The sequence below is a fragment of the Musca domestica genome, unplaced genomic scaffold (genome assembly GCF_030504385.1).
Source record: "Musca domestica strain aabys unplaced genomic scaffold, Musca_domestica.polishedcontigs.V.1.1 76, whole genome shotgun sequence".
Classification (NCBI taxonomy): Eukaryota; Metazoa; Arthropoda; class Insecta; order Diptera; family Muscidae; genus Musca; species Musca domestica.
This window is the reverse complement of record NW_026712396.1, coordinates 2220057-2242987: the sequence shown is the minus strand read 5'-3', so window position 1 is coordinate 2242987 and position 22931 is coordinate 2220057. Positions and strand designations below refer to the sequence as shown.

At 33.7% G+C, this 22931-nt stretch overlaps 1 protein-coding gene across 1 annotated transcript in view; it reads right to left on the bottom strand.

The window, feature by feature from the left end:
• The window catches only part of LOC101901454 (protein roadkill), a 296295-nt gene that overhangs the window by 259588 nt on the left and 13776 nt on the right, over positions 1-22931 (bottom strand). Inside the window, exon 2 of the mRNA XM_059130530.1 lies at positions 21683-21757. The gene's annotated coding sequence lies outside the window, so the exon portion shown is untranslated. The remainder of the gene's footprint in view (positions 1-21682; positions 21758-22931) is intronic.

The window sequence follows — 22931 nt, the reverse complement described above, 5'->3', positions numbered from 1 at the left end:
TGTGAGGCGGTCTTGAATATTTCATTGAAATGGAACATGGCAGCTTTGACATAAATTGATTGACAATCGAATGATTGAGAATTGATGTTAAGGGAAACTTTTTTCGATTTTTTTTGGACAAAAAAATTAAGCAAAAAATTGGAAACTGAAAGCATTTGGAAAATGCGTATTAGAAATATTTAGAAATCCACTTTAGATGCTTTTAAAAAATTAAGAATTTAGAAGCCCCGAAAAAAAATCTTTCAAAATCCAGGTTTTGGAGATTTGATTGTGCCTTAGAAATTTTTTTTTCAATGTCCAAATTTAATACTCTGATGATGTATGTAGACTAAGGGTAAACAATAAGTTTACTGTTTTATGAGACCCGGGTCAAATGGCGCCCAACGTGGGAAACTAAAGAATTCTTAAAAGAAAATGAAAAAAACTGCAACCAAATTCAGACTGCTGTCATTTCTAAGCCACTCGTCCGACAGCTTTATAAATTATTCCAGTGACAGCTCATTATATTGTTTACAAGCGTACAAAAGCATTTTGGTGAGAATTTTCCAGAAAAAAAGATACTCGTGATGGAATCCAAGCGTGATTGCTTTATAATTGGCTGGAAAACCACAAGTCGCTATCTTTAGAGCACTCCAGCATTTAAATGTCAATAAATCCTTTGTGCCTCGTACCATCGCCCGACGTCAGTGAAGTGGACGAAGGAAAACAGCAAAATCAGCAGAAATGGTTCGAAAAGTAAAGAAGCGGCGCAGTGGCCGAAAAATGGCTCTTGAGCTGAACATATCGGAATATTTCATTCGGCAAATATTTAAAAATGAACTCGAGATAAGGTCATTGAAATTCCAAAAAGTGCAAGAACTTACACCGCAACAGAAAGAAAATAGACTTAAAAGAGCTAAAAAGTTGCTTCGCTTGGCCGAAAGTGGTGAATTGCAAAATTTGGTCTTCTCCGATGAGAAAACATCCGTTGTCCAGCAGTTTGTAAACAAACAAAGAGATCGTGTTTACTTGCCAAAGGGGTCAGCTGAAAATGTGCACCTTCGCACACCAGGCCACCAGAACTCAAGCGCCGGGCATGGTGATTGTGTGGGCTGCTATAACAGCCAATAGTTGCTCTCCGCTCGAATTAATCGAGCATGGCATCAGAATAAATGCCGAATATTATCGCGAAAATATTCTAGAGGGTGTATTAAACCCTTGGGTACGCAAACATTTTGGCCGCAGCACTTGGACATTCCAACAGGACTCAGCACCACCATCGCACTCAGCACGCACCACCCAAGAATGGTTACAAAATGTGGTTCCTCGCTTTATTTCCAGCGAACAATGGCCACCAAAATCTCCGGATACTAATCCATTGGACTATTGTGTCTGCACTAACGAATACCAAAGTGTCGACCACCTCAAGCAAGCGCTTCGGGAATGGACCAAAATACCGCAGAGCAACATTCGGGTACCGTGTGACGGTTTCATTGGCAGTTTGAAGACCATAATTCGTGCCAAAGGTGACCAATTCGAACAAATCTAAACTTATTCTAAAAATTGATGCTATTTCCGCCATTTTTTTGCTTTAATTCAATAAAATTTAAAAAAAATAAAAATTATGGCGTTTGACTTTGTTGCAGTTTTTTTATTTCACCCTATAAAGATCCCTCCTATAATATGTCTTTAATTCGCGGTTTCTCATTAAAACCTTAAAAATCAAATTTAATCCGTAAAACTTGGAACTTGGTCTTTTGTCAAGACCGCTGAGCATTTTTTCCCATTGCAATAAAATCACCTAAAACGACAGGTACCAATGTTGGAGCCAAGATTCGGTAGAAAATTGTGAGTAATAACTATAAAATGCTAAAAACGGGGAGGTATTATTATGTGGGTTCTATACCATCAACCGATAAAGCCAATTATCATCAGCAATTATATCAACGCAGCACCAGGTACTGTGCTAAATTTCGGAGCTATATATTAAATAAAGTTCTATGAATAGGTACACAGGAGGACAATTAATAAAAATATTTTGTCACGGAACGTAAAAATATTTCCCCTCACTTATGGCATGGACTCGATATCAATTTCAATAGGCAATTCAGTTTTTAATTTTTTTGATGATTAGGAATATATGTATATACCTTAAATTGGGCCTCCGAAAAATATTTCAAGGTGTTGGAAATGGAATGACAAATTCCCTCTATTTATACCGAAGGGTGCGTGCTTGAAAAATAAACGATTATCTCTGTTGGTCCTTGAAATTGACCATTCTTAATTAATTTCCTATTCGCTACGACCTCTGGCATTTACATTTACATTTATGTTTTATTTTTTACTTTCTTATATATTTTCTTCTTCAAGACACAAAAATTAAGATTTTATTCGTTTTTTTACTACTTTTCAACACAAAACCATGCTTTGAGAGTTGGCAACACTGTTTCCTTTTATTATTGTTGTTTATAAATGAGAGGCAATTTCGCGCAGCTCCATTTACCTTTTACCACGAGAGTAGTAAAGGAGAGATAGGTTCTTACTTTTTCTCTCTCGAGACTCTCTTAGTTTTTGTTATTATTTGTGTTCTTCTATTTCCACAACCCAACAAACCGATAGTCATTCTCCCCACCATTAACAAACAATTAATCGACTAAAACAGTAAAAACAACGACTGAAACCCCCCCCCCCCCCCCCCCCCCCCCACTAGTAATGGCCACTAGTGACGGTCGAGCGAGTTACAGAAACAACATCAACAACAACAACATTAACACAAGCACCTACAAAGCCACCAAGGTTAAATCAAGCAAATAAATAATAAAAATTATTAAGAATTGCTAATAAGTCAATAACCGTATGAATTGCTACATATAAAATTAGTAAGAATTTCAAATAGTTCAACAGACCGAAAAAGAACTGTAAAATAAAGAATTGTTCAATAAAAGAATTGTTAAATAAGCATATATTTAAATTTCAAAGAATTGTAAACAGGCCACCAGCTATAGAATTACTAATAATTTTATAAATTGTCAAAATGCAGTTATTGCAATTTTCACTTTAAATAAGTTTATAATCGTAACTTTCATTTTTAATTATTGTTTTCAATAAAGGAGAGTAATTTTTGAGCAACCAACGAATAAACTTGTGTTTTTTTTAATACTCGGATTACTACAAGAATTAACTGGCGCAGTCGGGTAGTTCTGGTTCCTGCGCTACAAAAAAAAAAAATTAAATAAGTGTTGTGACGGTTTATCGCAAACGAAAAAAAAAGCGCACGGAATTACATAGAAGACGAAGGATAATCGTCTGAAAAGAACAGAACAGAACCAGCATCCGTGACGGATCATCACGAGGAAAAGCAGAACCAACAAGAGAGGACATCTGTACGGACATCTGCCAAGGAAAACTACTTTAAGGACAACCGATTCCAGTCAACGTTACCAACAATAATGTCAATAAGAACTATAATTTTAATATTGTAAGTGAAAATTTCTATTATTACCAAATTTATTGTGGAAAAGTGCTAGAAACAAGCAATACTATTAAATATTTTACTAAAAGATAAAATAGAAACATATTTTAAAGATTCAAGATTCAGTTTAAAGACTAATAAAAGTAAAAGTGAAAACTTATATTGTGAACAAATATAAAACAATTTAACCGTGTTTTTCAAAGAAAAGAAAAAATAGATAATATTTTAAATAATTTACCTATTAAATATTATTTAAGTGAATATATTTAAATATAAACATATATATTTCGATATTATAAAATAATTTTGCTTTCTAAAGAAAATAATTGATTGAATTAAAGAGAAAAAATAAGCATATGCGTAAATTTCGTCCTTATACTATCCCAAGAACCCTTATTCCTATCCCAGAATCTGAAACCGATATGAGTATCAGTCAAAATAATCAAAGTGGTGTAATGAATTCTACGAACAGTTCACCCTCGACAGAAAGAAATATACTGGATTCCTTAAGAATCCCAGATGCTGTCAAGGATCTTCCAAAATTTGATGGAAATCCGAGATTGCTATACGATTTCATAAGCAATGTGGAGGAAATACTTACAGTATTAACACCCATTGATGGCACCCCTCTTGGCAAGATGATTTTAAGGTCTATACGTAACAAAATTGAAGGAGAAGCAAATGAGATTTTGAATATGTATAGCACAGACTTGAGCTGGCAGAGCATTAAAAATAATCTCATATTACATTACTCTGATAAACGAAATGAAACTTCATTGATTCGAGACTTACACCTACTAAAACAAAATAATAAGACACTTGAGGAATTTTATAGTTCAGTTGTAGAGATCCAAGCTTCAATTAACAATAATCTGATGATACACGAGGTAGATGCCAACATAATAAAAGCTAAACGAGATTTATTTGATAAAATGTGCCTTAACACATTTTTATCTGGACTTAGAGAACCATTAGGCTCTTCCATTAGGGCTATGAAGCCAGATACTTTACCGATAGCTTTTTCATACTGTATTACCGAACAAAACATGTTTTATATAAGACAAGAAAACAGGAACATTTTGAAAAGGCAAGAAACTCATAGACAGTACAATTCACAACATTCTTACCCTAACATTAAAAAACCATTCACTCCAAATCATTATAGACAACAAAACGCGATTTATAGTCCACCTATGCATTTCAATAGACCACAATTACCAATGAATCAACCATTTAATAGACCCCAATTAAATTTACCAACACCAATTAATAGACCTCAGTTAGCACAGAGTTTTTTACCAACACCTATGCAAACACAATACCCTACAGCCACAAACAATCAAAACCAATTTAGCAATTTTAGACAACAACGTTTAGACAGTAACACAAATCTTCCACCACCAGAACCCATGGACACTAGTTCAGGCTATACTCATCTAAGGAATAATAGTGGACAAACACGTAGATTTCCAAGAGAAGTACATCATATTGACCATAACTATAGGAACTTTAATACCTATTCAGATCCTGTAAACTATAACATTCCTAATTATTTACCTGAGTTGGACAATTACAACGAGATAGAGGATGTACAAAATTTTCAATTAGATGCCTCCAAAACCCAACAGGATACCTAGACATAAACAAACATGGCACTAACCTGCCTTACATAAACATTTCATCTCCATTTGGGCGTCCACTCCGTTTTCTTATAGACACAGGCGCATCAGCATCCTTTATAAACCCAGAATATACAGGAAAATTAAACATAGAAAACTGTGCACCAATAATCATAACCACTGTGTTAAACAAACACCAATTGAATACAAAAGTTAACATCCCTATGTTCATAGAATTCCGAGAATGTGGAATCCTGGAATTCTTTGTCTTTAAATTTCATAACTATTTCGATGGTCTCATTGGACTCGATATACTTACTAATTTAGGTGCAAAAATAGACCTCGAGAAAAAGCAATTAATTACAAACAATTGCTGCATCCCTTTGTCTTTTAAACCAAACTTAACTTCCGGTAAATTTCTTATATCACCAAAAACTAAAGCAATTATGAAAATTCCTGTAGATTTAGAAAGTGGCGATTTCCTAATCCCCGCAATATCAATTAACCCAGAAGTAACCATTTCACCTGGTATGTACAAGGCTGAAAACTGGTACAGCTTCGTTGAAATAAATAATAAGTCAAACTCGGACAAAATAATTTTAATCGAAAACCCAATTAAAGTAGATCCAATAAAAAATTCATATTATAGGGAAATTAATAATATAAGCTTCGAACATATTCCTGAATTTCAAAGCCCTCAGTTACTGGACAATCTTAGAATTGATCATTTGAATATGGAAGAACAAAAGGTTATCACAAAACTATGTAAAGAATTTGAAGATATTTTTCTTCAAGATAATCAGTCCCTTACCTTCACCAATAAAATCAAACACAACATTGTCACAAGAGACGACATTCCTATTTACACAAAATCATATAGATACCCCCATATCCACAAAGAAGAAGTAAAAAAACAAATTTCAGACATGTTAAATCAGGGTATCATACGGGAAAGCTACTCACCATGGAGTGCACCTGTTTGGATAGTCCCAAAAAAAGCAGATGCTAGTGGGAAAAAAAAGTGGCGTTTAGTTATTGATTACAGGAAACTAAACGATAAAACAATATCAGATAGATACCCAATACCAAACATAAATGAAATACTGGACAAACTTGGCAAGTGCATGTATTTTACCACATTGGACTTGGCTAGCGGATTCCATCAAATAGAAATGAATCCAAAAGATATTCCCAAGACAGCATTTACAGTAGAAAATGGGCACTACGAATTTGTGAGAATGCCCTTCGGCTTAAAAAATGCACCATCAACATTTCAACGGGTGATGGATTGCGTTCTTAAAGATTTGATAGGAACAGTGTGTCTTGTCTATTTAGACGACATCATTGTCTATTCAACCTCACTCCAAGAACATTCGGAAAATTTAAGAAAAGTTTTTGAAGCCCTTAGAGAAGCTAATCTTAAGATTCAATTAGATAAGTCTGAATTCTTACATAAGGAATGCGCATTTTTGGGCCATTTAGTGACCACAGAAGGAGTAAAACCAAATCCTGACAAAATAAAGGCGATCCAAAACTTTCCTATACCCACAAATCAAAAAGAAATAAAATCGTTTTTAGGTCTACTAGGTTATTACCGTAAATTTATTAAAGACTTTGCCAAAATAACAAAGCCATTTACAGCTTGTCTGAAGAAAAATAAAACTGTTATAGTCGACGATAACTATAAAAAAACGTTTGAAATTTGTAAACAACTCTTGGTAAATGACCCTATCTTACAATATCCAGATTTTTCTAAGCCTTTCAATCTTACGACAGACGCAAGTAATTTTGCGCTAGGAGCCATTCTTTCGCAAGGACCTATAGGGAACGACAAACCGATTTGTTACGCAAGTCGCACACTCACGACATCGGAAATCAATTACTCAACAATAGAAAAAGAGCTCTTAGCCATAGTTTGGGCTACAAAATATTTTCGACCATACCTATTTGGTCACCAGTTCAGAATCATAACAGATCATAAACCACTCACATGGATTATGAGCCTGAAAGAGCCAAACTCTAAATTAATAAGATGGCGACTGAAATTAGAAGAATTCGATTATGAAATTATATACAAAAAAGGCAAACTAAACACAAACGCCGATGCCCTTAGTCGCATAAAGACTGACACATCAGTCAATCTAAACATAAATGCATTTGATACAACGTCAAATCAAGCCACTTCTGGTAGTACTATTCACTCTGCAGAGGAAAACTGCGATGATGGTATTCCGATTTCGGAAAAACCAATAAATGATTTTAATTTACAAACATTATTTAAGACAGGAAACTCTAATTCTCACATAAAACAAGAAGTAGTTTTTAAAAACAAATATAGAAAAACATTTACATACCCCAATTATACAGAGGAAATTATAACACAAATTTTTAAAAATCATCTAGCGCCCAATAAAACCACGGCAATTTTTACAGATAATGAAACTTTTCGCATTATTCAAAATGTATATTCCAAACATTTTGCACAAAGCAAAATTTTTCGTTTAGTTAGGTGTACTGAAATAATAAAGGACATAAAAGAAAACGATAATCAGGATAAAATCATTCAAGACTATCACGAAAACAATAATCACAGAGGCATACAAGAAACCTATGACCACCTAAAACGCGAATATTACTTTCCATACATGAAATCAAAGATAGCTCAAACAATAAATAATTGTACTTCATGCCAAAGACTAAAATATGATAGACATCCTCCGAAGAATAAGTTTGAAAAACCTCCCACACCTGTAAAACCATTAGATATAATACATATAGACATTTACACGATTAACAGCAAAAATATTTTAACCATTATAGACAAATTTTCCAAATTCGCCGCAGCATATACTCTAACAGCGAGAAACAGCCTTTGCGTTATTAAATCTTTAAAACATTTTCTTAGCCTGCATGGCATACCTAACAAAATAGTTTGTGACCAAGGAACCGAATTCACATCAAACATATTTAAAGACTTTTGTCAGCAATACCAAATTGACCTACACTTTACATCTTTTCAACAATCTTCTAGCAATTCCCCCGTAGAAAGACTCCATTCAACATTAACTGAAACTTACAGATTAATAGTCGAGAAAATTAAAGAAAAAAAGTTAGAAATGGATCATGACGACATCCTAACAGAAGTTCTTATAACCTATAATAACGCAATACATTCTTCTACTAAAATTACACCTTTCGAACTTTTCTATGGAAGAACCTATAAAATTAACCGTCAAATTACATTTAACAATGAACACGAATATCTTTCTAAAATTAATCAATTTCGAACACAACTCTACGAATCTATTAAGGAAAAATTGGAAACCGACACGGACAAACGCATAGAAAAACTTAATGCAGACAGACAAGATCCACTAAATTATGATGTAGATAACTATATATACAGGAAGGAATGTAGAAGAAACAAATTAACACCGAGATTTTCTAGGCACAAAGTGAAACAAAACAACAAAGCAACATTACTTACTACACAAAACACGAAACTTCACAAATCAAAAATAAGAAAAAAACAATTTTCATAATCTTTTATTTCAGATTAATACCCATGATACACACACAAACACTGGAGATACACAATTTAAAAGACACCCAGGGATTATTACAAATAAAACTGGGAACTGCTAAAACAATAATTGACTATATCAACCTTATACATATAATAAAATTAGATTCTTATAAGGATAATGTCATGAAAATTGAAAAATCTGTCAAACAATTTACTCCCACATATTACAACAGAGATTCCTTAAAGGTAACAAAATTTAAACTTAAAGACCTTAAGGATAAATTGAATTCAATAACTCCTAAATACCGCAGGAAAAGAGGATTATTTAATGGTATAGGTTCAGCAGTTAAATTTATCACAGGTAATATGGACGATAATGATGCTCTCCGTATTAACCAGGCTATATTTAATCTAACAAATAAATTACAAACTGAAACCAGTAAACAGAATATACTTAGTACTAGAATCATTGAAAGAATAGAAAATATCACAGACCACATAAATAAAGAACAAGATATAATAGTAGAGTCAATAAAGAATTCTCAAAATAGCATAAATTCCAACTCAAGACTTATAAATGATATGCAGTATTTAAATCAGATTAATTTCCACATTGATTTACTGACAAATCATATTAAAGATGTTTCTGAAGCGATGACATTGTCTAGCCTCGGAATTATACCCAAGATGATATTAAATACGCAAGAGTTAGAAGAAATAGGGAACAATTTAGAGAATCAGTCAATTAAAATTGATACAACAGAACATTTATATGAACTCTTACAATTACAGGCATTTTACAATGATACCAATATCGTTTTTAACATTCAAATTCCCCACATCCCATTAACCAATTACACAATTTCCCATACAATTCCTATACCAATTAATAAAACAAAAGAAATAGTTATAAAACCTTACACAATTTATAATAATAATAAAATTCAATATTTCGAAAATTTATGTAAGAAAATCGAAAACATATATTATTGTAAAGAAAGTTCACTACAAGAAACTATGGAAAATTCTTCATGCTTTGGAAAAATCATAAGTAATTCAGAAGCTAATTGTAATCTCAATAATATAGGCCAAATTACAGAAATATCACAACCTGAACAAGGACTTGTGTTAATAAAAAATTTACCGACCACAGAAATGAAAACATCATGTAACTCCGAAAAACATAATATTGAAGGCAACTTATTAATAAATTTTAAAAACTGTAATGTTATTATTAACGGAATTATCTACGAAGATAACCCAAACATATATTGGGACGATTTTATTGTAAAACTACCCACAGAAATAAACATAAAACCTTTGTCTACAATAGAAACTTTAAATATACCTAAACTCAAAGAGTACCATCTAGAAAATAAGTTAGCCATCGAAGAGTTATCAAACAATACAGAACTTCACAGACACATAAATTATGGAACTTTAATGTTAATAATTGGAATTGTAATTTTCACCTATATAATGAAACAGAAGACAAAATTAGTGGTAAATGAACTTCCCGCCAATACTGTTGTCGCTTCTGACCATCAATTCTTTTGGCCATCGCTCCATACTAAGGGGGGAGGAGTTACAGAAACAACATCAACAACAACAACATTAACACAAGCACCTACAAAGCCACCAAGGTTAAATCAAGCAAATAAATAATAAAAATTATTAAGAATTGCTAATAAGTCAATAACCGTATGAATTGCTACATATAAAATTAGTAAGAATTTCAAATAGTTCAACAGACCGAAAAAGAACTGTAAAATAAAGAATTGTTCAATAAAAGAATTGTTAAATAAGCATATATTTAAATTTCAAAGAATTGTAAACAGGCCACCAGCTATAGAATTACTAATAATTTTATAAATTGTCAAAATGCAGTTATTGCAATTTTCACTTTAAATAAGTTTATAATCGTAACTTTCATTTTTAATTATTGTTTTCAATAAAGGAGAGTAATTTTTGAGCAACCAACGAATAAACTTGTGTTTTTTTTAATACTCGGATTACTACAAGAATTAACTAGCGCGTGAATAAAATACACACTTTACTGTTAATGAAGCACATGTTTTTACTAGTTTCCTTTGTTGTTGTTTGTTTCTTTTATATTTTTGTTTGTTTTATTTATGTTTTGTTATAGCGCGAGGCTCTTCTCCATTGACTCTCTTTGCCATCCATATTCTAAAATGGTTTGTTTGGCTTTGAGTTTTTTGCAATTCATTATTTCTTAAATTGGGTGGTTGGAAGTGAATATAGCAAGAAAAACAAAAGGTGTTGCCATTCAAAGGAACTTTCAGAACTACAATAATGTTATTTTTAATCAGCATCTCCCCCAGATCAATTTTTTATTATTATATCTCCCACCATATATCATCGAATGGAGGGTATATTAAGTTCATCATTCCGTTTATAACTCATCGAAATAATAATTTTAGACCCAACAAAGTATATATATTCTTGATCAGCGTAAAATTCTAAGACGATTAGCCCTGTATATTCGTCCGTCCGTCCGTCTGTTGTAATCACGCTAGAGTCAAAACGAATAAAGATAGAAAGATAAAATTTTCGATAGATCAGCCTTTTGTCTGCAGGCAGGTGAAGTTCGAAGATGGGCTATATCGGTCCACGATATCATATAGCCCCAATATAACATTAACCCCCAATATTCGGTATTTTGATGATTGTAGCCAAATTTTTCAATAAAATTGTCTGAAAATCCACAAAAAGAGTTCCTTCTGAGTACTTTACCCCCTAGATGGGTATTGTCCACATAGGTCCACCATATCGTTTTTTTCCATATAACAGTACCTCCATATATTCGGTATGTTGATGATTTTAGTTACATTTTTCGATGGATTTGTCAAGAAATCCTTACTAGAAGTTCTTTCTAAGCACTTCACCGCCTGGAAGAGAAATGTCTATATAGGTCCATGATATCGTATAGCCCACACATAACTGTACCTCCCAATATTCCATATATTAGCGACATTATTCACCGAAGTTGTTTCAAATTTCGTATTTCGAGTTCGTAATAGGTACTACAGCCTATGACAAAAAATTGCGTATTCAGACCCACGTCTTCGTATAGACTTCATGTAACGGTACCTCCCAATATTCGGTATTTTGATTATTTTAGCGACATTATTCACCGGAGTTGTATCAAATTTCGTATTTAGAGTTTGTAATGGGAACTACAGCCTGTAACAGAAAATTGTCTATGCAGCTCTAGGTCTTCGTATAGGCCCCATACATCAGTATCTCCCAATATTCGGTATTTTGATGATTTTAGCGACATTATTCATCGGACTTGCTTTAAATTTCGTATTTGGAGTTCCTAATGGTTACTACACCCTGTGACAGAAAATTGTCTATGCAGGTCAAGGTCTTCGTATAGGCCCCATATATCAGTACCTCCCTATATTCGGTGTTTTGACGATTTTAGGTACAATATTGGCCGAAATTGTTTCAAATTTCGTATTTGGAGATCCTAATAGGTACTTCAGCCTGTGACAAAAAATTGTTGGTATCTCAAAAATTTATAAAAAAAAATGCGTTAAAGACGCTGCTCTTGGCTGTTCAGAAAGGCATTGATAATTTATTAAAAAAAAAAAAAGATCTTTAAAAATCCAAGTTTGGTCTTTAGAAAAATCTTTTAAAAAATTCTTTAAGGAAATCCTCGTAAAATCTTCTTTTGGTCCCGCAGAAAAATTTGTTAAAATCTAATATTGGATTTTAACAAATTTTTCTCTGATGGTTTCCTCGTAAAAAATCGTGGAAAATCACTGTCTATACCTTTGAAGGTCTCTTCGAAAAACTCTTTAAAAATCCATAATCCAGGCTCTAAATATCTGAAGAAACAATGATTTCTTTGAAAAAAGTGAAAGTTCCGATTGCAACTTAGAAAAAATGCTTAAAAAGTTGAAGAATGCTATTTAAAGGCCCCGGTCGTGCCATAAGTTTTTTATATCTATGGCCTATTAGAAGAAAAATGTTTAAAAAATCACGCAAAAGGCTATGATGGCTTTAAGAAAATCTGACAATTTTTTTCTACCAAGCCTATCTAAAAATCCCCACAATTTGAGGCTTGGTCATTTAGGAGGATCTGTAAAATTGCAAATATCGTTCAATGTAGTCCCCACAGGAGCAATGTGGTCAGGGCTTTGAAAACACCAAAAAATATTTGTGAAGTGGACTATCAGAACAATAATAGCGGATTATTCCATCCAGAATATGGCTACTTCTATCTAAGGTTTGGTACAGCTGTCATTGTATCAAAAGTTTCCACACATTTCCTAACGAAATTGATTTTTGCCAAATATGTTGGTCAACAGAATAGGCCCAGGTCAGAACCTTTTGAATATTCGTTGTGCAAAGATGGCGTACCTAAATATTCAAATAACTAAAATTACCTTTGGAAAATCTGGACAAAGGCTTCAATACCAATCCATGCACTGATATATTTCATTTTACATGACATAAAACTGGCAGACGAAATGGGCTATGAGCTAAATGTTTATTATCTACCAATAAACCCAGACAGACAGGCATACGGATATTTGCACTTGTCTTAGAATTTTACGCCGATCAATAATATATATAGTTTATAGGGTCATAAATAATTATTTCATAGCATTAAATCGAAATGACAAATTCCCTATACCTTCAAATCAATAAACCGAAAAAAAACATCTGGCAACACCAAATACCTTGCAGTTGTAAAATTCGTATCAAAATGACTTGACCTCACACACCAATGCATTTTTGGCACATCCCTTATGTTAATTTACTATGCAGAGTGTGAAGAGAGAGTGTCTCTACTACTCTCTCATTGCATTGCACTGACTGTTGGAGCCAAATGATACCAACTCTCATATGGCTCCAAAAACAATTCTCTCTCTTTCTGGTTATTAATTCTTTCAAGTCTGGCAATGCCATAACGAATCAAAGCAACTAAGCAAATACTCGCGAAATTCACTGAGAATGGTTGATTTACAAGGGGTGCAGGGGAAGGGGTGTTCATTTTATTGTTATGAATGTGGGGGCAATGGGGAATATTGCAAAAAAGCAGACACGCACACACAATACAACTCAAACAAATGTCATGAGACAATACAGCCTGCTTGCCAAAGGAGAAATTCTCACCAAGAACAATAATAACAATAATAAACAAGTAAATCGAGTGAGAGTTGGTTTTACAACAGAGATTGGCCAAAGTTAATACGGTTTTAGTGGCTCGTTTTGATAATGGACAAATGGAGAGACAATCAGAATTGGTTTTCGGTTTATGTTGAAGGTTTTTTTTTAATTTTTTTTGACAGACGGAGACTGTATATCCAATTGGCTGACCTCAAAATTTGAGTTATATATTCAAGATAACCTCAGGTTGATTTAGTACAGAAACCAAATGGTCATATGTAGATAGTTATAGATATGTATACAGTGAGTATAAAAAAAGTAAACGCATGACCTTAAAATTATTTGATATTAAAGAGATCTCTTTTGTTTCCTATTCTAAAAAATCAATGATTAGCAATAGTTTAACAAAAAAAAAACAAGTTAAAAAGTATCAGTCGATTTTGCCGACAGATGTACCATCAGCCAATGTTCGATAGTTTAAATATATATCTAGACTTCTGTTGTGAATTTTCAAATTGTTGACCCTCTGTAGGTTCCGCAGAAATATGCCAATATTGCCTATTTCGCATCGGACCTAAATGAATATGATATAAACATTGCGACATGCCAGGTTCGGACTAAAATGGTTACTTCTTTCACTTTCTATGAGATATGTGAATCGCAAGTTCTGACAGATAATACATAGTATTGAAACAGAAGGAGTTCGCCAATATCTACCATCTTCACACCAGAACTCGTGTTCGCAAAAATGTCTGTATGTATGAAATTTGAAGAGATTTTGATGCATATTTCGCTTTCTATCAGCGATTTGTTTTTCAAAATCTTGAACCCTATGTGGATGAGGTACCAGAAGAAATGATCAGATCTCTACCATCTTTCTAATATATGTTTTGTTGATTGAAATATTGAGATGTGCCAAGTCTAAATGGAATCGGATGTTATTTTCGCATTTTAAGGGCATCATGGATATTCAACATATTAACCCATTGTGGGGGAGGTACCAGAAGGAATGAGCCGATCTCAATCATCTTTATAACAAATCTTGTGTTGATGAAAATATTGAGATGTGCAAAGTCTGAATGGAATCAAATGTTAATTTCGCGTTTTATGAGCTTCATGGATATTTAAAATTTTGGCCCTTTGTGGGGGAGGTACCAGAAGAAGTGGGCCGATATATCCCATCATCACAGCAGATCTTGTGTAAGTGGGATGTGTGAAATATTTATTCGGATTTTATGATCGTTTTAGTTATTAAAACTTCGACCCTTTTGGGGTAGGTACCAGAGGAATGGTCCGATCTCTACCATCTTTATAACAGATCTTGTGTTCGTGGAAATATTGATATGTACCAAGTCTAAATGGAATCGGATGTTAATTCTGCGTTTTATGAGCTCCGTGGATATTCAAAATTTTGACTCTTTGCGGGGAAGGTACCAGAAGGAGTGGTCCGTTCTATACGATCTTTAAGCAGATTTTTTGCTTATAGAAATATTGACATGTGCCAAGTCTGAAAGGAATCGGATGTTAATTTCGCGTTTTATTAGCTTCATGGATATTAAAAATTTTAACCCTTTGCGGTGGAGGTACCAAAAAGAGTGGACCGATATGTTCCATCTTCACACCAGACATTGGGTTACTAATTATAATTATTCAAAATGTTGAAGTAATGGGATATGTGAAAAAGGAAGAGAACCCGAGGCTTACTTCGGATTTTATAATCGTTTTGGTTTTTCAAAATTTGACCCTTTGTGTGGAAATGTCCTGAAACGGATTTGGTCCAAAGAGTCCTGGGGTCTGAAACCGTTATATCGATGAGATACGTTTTGTCTCATTCAAATTTCCAAATTCTAGCTCTATCGGTTCATATTGTACCAAATTTAGTACCGTATTTTGATACGATTGGTACACTTAAGTATCCATTTCCAAAATCGCCTCCTTATAACAGTCTTGTTTCCCAACATGAATCCCATATAAAATTTCAAGATTTTGGCTCTATCCGATAAAAAATACATCATGGTAACAAAACCCATGGTAAAAACCCTAAAAAACTCTTCATCAATCCAACATTACACCAGCGAACCCTCATTCCAAATTTCAAAATTCTACCTCGATCCGTTCATATTGTACCAAATTTAGTACGGTCCACTTTTGTACGAATTTCCTAAATTACCTTCTGATATTAATTTTACTTTTCAACCTTGCGTTCCATATGCAATTTCAAAATTTTAGCTCTCTCTCTCTCTCATAAAAAACTTTTGAACTTTAGCTACTTTTAGTAGCCTTCTAGTACGAATTTCCAAAAACCCAGTCTTTTCTTCCACCTCCCTCGCCAAAAACGATCCTGATTCACTCTGTTCTCTTTGAATTTTCTTTATCTCTATTAAATCCTAATTGCAAAACCACTTTTGTCACTCACTGTACAAATAACTGAGAGAATGCATTACAAGGCAAATTTCGTTTCGGTTGGTTCATGAATTGACGGTCGATTTTTTGGCACTCGCATGGAATCAAACACAGACACACACATGCACACGTGTATACATACACTGGATACTCTTCAGCTCTAGAATAAAAATTTTGCACGATTAACAGCATTTGACTTTTCTTTTACTTTCTTCTTTTTTTTTGCTGATTAATTCTTATTAGAAATTATTAATGAGTAACACACAGAAGGAGAAGAAAAGAGTCAATTGGAAGAGAATACAACTTGTGAGTAATTAGACAGAATTTTAAATGATCTCTTCTTGCAATGATTTGATTTGTTTGGCACGGAAAGAACTTTTTTTGTTGGCTTGTTTTGACAATTAATTTTCCCTTTTGGTAACAAAATTTTCTTTTTAGATATATTTTCATTCGAAGGCATTTTCTTTACCACAAATCACGTTTATAGTAATTATTTTTTCTTTCTTGTTATTTCGTGAAACCACAAAAAAATTAAGGTCACGTTACACTTTGCTTAATGTAGTTAATCGTTGTCTCAACTTGATACGCCAGGCGTTTTGGCAACAAATTTTTTCAATAAAAATTCACCATTATTGAAGTAGAATTTTTTCGATTTTCACAATTTGTCATGGCCCATATGGGTACACATTTTCCAATAGAAAATTTCTAGTTTTTCCTTTTGTTTATTTTTTCGCAAAGCAATTGGTTGTGTGACAGTTTTCCCGACGTTTTCTTTAACGAAAGTTACGTCCGTAGTGACTGACTTGAAAAATCATCAGCGTATAGTAGTATTTTTGTGTTCTTTTTTGTGCTATATTTCTTCTTTACGCTATTATTATTTGTTGTTGTTTCTATTCTCTCTTTATTGTGACTGTGTGTGCTCTTTAATGGATTCTAACCCGGCCCCACAGTGGCCCCCCGTTCGTAATATTAGAATGGCATAGAGAGAGAACAAATTGCATTGCAATTTGCAAAACAAAACAAACGAGCTGAGAATGCAAATCTCCTTATGTGCGGGTTCTCAAAGAGTACAGGTTGTTCTCTCTCTCTCTCTCATACGGGTTTCTCTGTGCGCCAACTACAGCTGTTTTGATGAGAGACATCTTGCCACAACATTTACAACGAAATTAATTGGCCAATGTAGGGGATTAGTAAAACTACTACTATAAGATGCAGGTTAATAGTGGATGTCGGAGAACGGAAAGAAAGAGGTGGGAAAGAAAGAATACAAGGATGACAATTGTGACAAATCTTGCTTCCTATAATTTTGGTGACTTCTTCACGCATTCTGTCAGAGAGACGGCACTAAATTGGTTGATTATTTAAAAGTGTCTTTAGGGAAGAGGGGGAATGAATGGAATTTACGAATTTGTTGTCAGGTGTTGCAAAGCATTGCCAGCATTAAAAATAATTATTCTGTTTCATTTTTACAGTGGTCAGGTGGTGAATAACGGAGGGTAGTGTGAAAGAGAAAATCTATAAAGGACGATTAACAGAGAAAAGGCTCCGAAATGCTTTTTTTTGGAATGTCTGTGCGTAAGTTGATAAATTTCAGAATTCTAACTCTATAATAAATGAATGCAATTGACGAACCTGTATAGCATAGCGATAGCATTATAAACAAGTAAGCAAAGGCTACAGTCGAGCGGGGCCGACCGTTGAATACCCTACAACACTATAATAAACGATACAGTTTAGATAGGCGGGATACTCGAAAGAATTCCTCAAGATATTGTGACAAATAATAAAAGAAAACCATCAGGTTTCGTTCTCTAATTTTCGAATAATTGCAACTTAAACTAATTTGCTCATTTCCAATTTATTGGCAGATGTTGCACGTAAATGGTCTTCCTAGATTTGGAACCAATATTTCCCAAAGACCTATAGTCTCTCAGAAGTAGCAAAATATTAACATTTATTAATGGTTTTTGACTGAAACGCATCTATATAAGATACAGACATTTGACTATATTCTTCAACGAAATCAGCGTTAACGAAATAATCAGAAGTGCGTCTTTCCTGTATTTGTGAATTCTCTAAAAAGTCACTGGAATGGTAATTTTCGTATTTTGTCTACAAAAGTTGGCAAACTATTTCACACATTGAATATTTTTGGATGGCCATCCAAAACTGCTTGGCTTTTGCAATGTCCGGTAACCCCCATTCAAATGTGCGTGAGGATCGGGCGATAATTACGACCTCCTGACAATTTTGCAGTTTTGTTGGTCCATTTCAACCCCTAAATATATGGCGATCATCTCCCAAAAGAGTAGGCTTCTATTCTGACCCTCATCTTATCCCCATGCAAAATTTCGTAAGGATCGGACCATAAATGCGATCTGTATATGATATTCTGATATCCTAACTACTTAGTTTTGTTAGCTGTAGAAATATTACCAAATGTTTAATTCAAAATGAAAATATGCCAAAAATATGACAAAAATTGAAAAAATATGAGAAAATTTTACAAAATCAATATTTTCATCTTTAGAGAGATATTTTTATGCGATTTTTTAGACGTTTTTTCTTTCCTGCCAAGAGGCCATTCTGAATTAATGAGAACTGTCGAAATCAGTTCAGCCGTTCTCGACATATAAGAGATTTTTCAAGCATATCTTCTTTGATAAACATATATATCGCACATATTTTGCTATATATCCGTTTTGTTGGATGTTAACATCAATGTAAAGATCAGAAGTAACCTTGAAATGGCTTTGTGATTTCGCCGGGATTTAAAATATTCGCGGTTTAATGAAAAATTTTGAATTTTTTCAACACAAAAGATATGGTCTATTTTACTCGCTAAATATTATCCGATGACCACCCAAATTGGTAGGCTTCTTCCCCGCCCTAAACTCTAGCTACATGCGAAGTTCCGCGTCGATTGGTCTATAATTGCGACCTGTATAGCTACTGCAAAATCCGACATTTTTTCAGTTTTTGGTCCATTTCGACCCCTAAATATTATGCGATCATCTCCAAAAGAAATAGGGTTCTATTCTGACCCTAGCCCCACTTCCCTTCTAAATTTCGTGAAGATCGGGCCATAATTGCGACCTGTAGAGTGATTACAAATTAACATGGACAGACGGACAGACGGACGGACGGACATACATAGCTAGATCGACTCAACTCGGCGAGATAGGAAGATCCATATATACTTTCCTATGTGGGAAATCAATATTTCGAGGTGTTACATAATTTTTGGCCCAATCAAACTTTGGCCCAATCAAACTCCCCCAACACATAGTGTTGTAGGGTATAATTATTTATTCTACTATATTTTACCAATGGTCTGGTGTTGAATTGGGAAAGGTAGTCCGAAGAAGCAAAATTGTGGGAGAGATAGTATTGATGGTTTATTTAAATGCATGTGCCTGGATAAAAATGCATAAAATTTACGAATTTGTTGTCAGGTGTCGGACAGCATTTCCAGCATTAAAATATATTTATTCTGTTTTATTTTTACAGTGGTTTTGCGGGAATTGGTTGTTTATTAGTATGTGTATGGGAAGGAATACTATTTACGAGTTTACTTTCAGGGTTTGTAAGGCATTGCCAGCATTAAATAATGTTTATTCTGTCTTATTTTCACGATGATTAGGCAATGAATGACGGAAAATGGTCTGAAAAAAGAACAATTGTAAAGGATGAAAAACAGAGAGAGAGAGAGAGAGAGCACCGAATAATTCATTGAGTGTTTCTAAGTAAAAATTAAATGCAATTTACAAATTTTTCATCAGATCTTGGTCAGCATTGCAAGAACTGAAATTTACAAAATTTTAAGGATCGACAAAGAAATAACACGGGACATATAGAACACTGAAAGAGTTATTTATTTAATTGTGTGTGTGTGGGTGGGTAAAAATATGAATGTAATTTACGAATTTATTGCCAGGGTTTGTATAGCGTTGCCAGCATTGAAAAATACTTATTCTCTTTTATTCTTACAGTGTTCGGGATGTGAATTAGGGAGATTTCTTTACTTCAATGACTGAATTTTGATGAAGAATATTTTTCATCATCCTTCTAAAGTTATGCTTCGTTTAAGATTTGTGCACAAACTCACATAAAGTACGCCTTTAACCTTAAAATTTCGTTTGAATGTATATGAATCCATAGCGTTTAAGTAAAATTTAGACTTTTGACGTCTTCTAGGATCTATAGTACAATTTATGACGAATAATTTTATAGACTATTTTGACTTGCTACGAGCTCGTTTAAAGGGTGTTGACCCGTTTGGGAGTTAAAATATTCGATCTAAATATTCCTCGTACCTTTATCTGCAATATTACTGAGTACACTATATACCTGAAATGCAGGGATTCCGAGAAATCTTAATCTGAATATTCTCAAAATTGTGAAAGCGGGGCGAACGCGCTCCCTATATGTAGGTTACTTTGTGATGTAAACTTTCAAAGCTCTACTTTCATAATCTGGCTGATTTTCCCCTTAATTATTTTTGTGTTGCGCACTCTGATTGTAAATCGTAGACCGATCGTAAGTAGATTGGACTTTTTGGTATTTCAAAGGTTCCAAACTCAATTTTCAGTCCTTTGGTACGGCCAAAACATTTGGAGTCGATCTAGGGATGTCCGTACGATCGTCCTGGCTGGCTGGCTGGCTGGTGCAAACGATAACTCTCGAAAGGAGTATCCGATAACTCTCGAGGGAGTGTCCAAACTTGGTACATCGTAATATTATTCATAATCCACTGCCCAAAGTTTTCATAGAAAATAATTTACCTCATAAAACAAGGGAGGAACATCCAATTTTATTCAAATTTTGAAAATCTCAATACTTTAATCAGTCAATATCTCAATACTTTTATCAATGCCAAAATGTAAAACGAGAGTCTAATTATCTTCCAACTTCTAACATCTCAATATTTCTTGCCACACAAGATCTGGTGTGAAGATGAAATGAGAAATAAGCTGTCGATTCCCTTTAAATTTTACACATCGAAACATTTTTATTAACACAACACCGGCTGTGAATATGAAATGTCTCCGACCACGCCTTCTGGTAACTCTCATAAAATTGTGAAATAAACATTCGATTCTTTGTAAACTTAAGATATTGTAATATTTCTATTAACACAAGATCTGGTGTGAAAATGGAATATGTCGGACTACTCCTTCTGGTACCATCCCCACAAAGGGGTTAAAATTTCGAATTATAACAACTCTCTCATGTTTATTTCGAAGCATCCGATTCGTCAAAAACCACGCACTACAAGATTTGCTGTGAAGCTGGTATATATCGATCCACTTTTTCTAGTACCTAAAAGTTCTGATGAGAATTATGTTTCTAATATTTTTTATCAAAATTTCTAATTTTTTTTATCAGTATTAGATGAAGTGGAATACTTCGGTCCGAAGTAGTCTCAACCGGCAGATACTTTTTTACATGTTCTATTATAAAATATTTTTTTTCAAATTCCAAAATCCCTCTGGACATCTTTATGACATAAAATATTTCATCTTAAATAAATCATCTTACCTTTAATCTCAATATTTTATATATTTTGCGGCTATCTGGTTGAAAAAGAAGGAAATCTTTTCAGTTATTAAAAACCTGTAAAGAAGCAAAATATTATTATTAAAAACTTAATACTATTTAAATTCAATTAAATAAACATATGTTCTAATACAATTGTATTAATGTCAAATTCTGATTTTAATTATATGCGATTAACTGCAAAGCTTTGCACAAATATGCGATTTTTAAAAAGTCGTTACTAAAAAATCATATGTGCATGCTGGCTCACAGACAAAGTTGATTGACGGATCTCTCATCCACCAGTCAGACAGTCGTCGTCATCATCATCATAGCCACAACACATGGGGAGCAGAAGGAGGTTGTTCACATTAATTTTATTGTGTATTGAAATAAAAAATATAAAAATATATATTTTTTATCGTTTAACCGATCGTCATCGTTCATTCATCTTTGCATTTCTTTGCTTAGCTGTTTCGATGTTACGGTGAGTTGACTGAAAGCTTGAGCAATGATCGCTCGCTTGCTCGATCGATTACCTTTATCCTAAAATCTGTTGCGTATTTTATTTTTCTCTCTTCGTAAATAAATAATGAAAGCAACAATAACAACAGCAATGATAAAAAACAAGTTAAAAAGTTATCAGTCGGTCTTGCCCAACAGATGCATAACCTCAGCCAATGTTCGATTATTTAAATATATTTTGACTTGCATTATGATTGACCCTTTATGGGGGAGGTACCAGATATAGTGAACCGAGGTATCAGATATAGTGAACCATATATATCGTATGTAGACAGAAGAGGGAAAACAATAAGTTTGTCAGTTCACCTCAGCCGTATTATTTTATGAAACACAGGTCAAATGGCACCCAACGAGGAAACCAGTCAATTTCCACAAAACAAAATCTTCCCCAAATTTTACACGAACTAAGGATCGACAAAGAGCTTATCAGTTTACAAACCTTATAGATTTATTAATACACTTGCTAAATGGCGCCCAATTTGGCGTTCCCTATTATTTTATGAAACACAGGTCAAATGGCGCCCAACGTGGGAAAAAAGTCAGTTTCCATATAAAAACGTGTCCCCAAATTTTGCACGAACCCAATTTGGCGATCCAAAAAATAAATTCATAAAATAAGTTCATAATTTCACAAGTTATATTGGTTTATGGTAACACAGGCTAAATGGCGCCCAACGTGGGAAATCTAAAGAATTCCTATAAAAAAAACAGTATATAATGTAAGTAT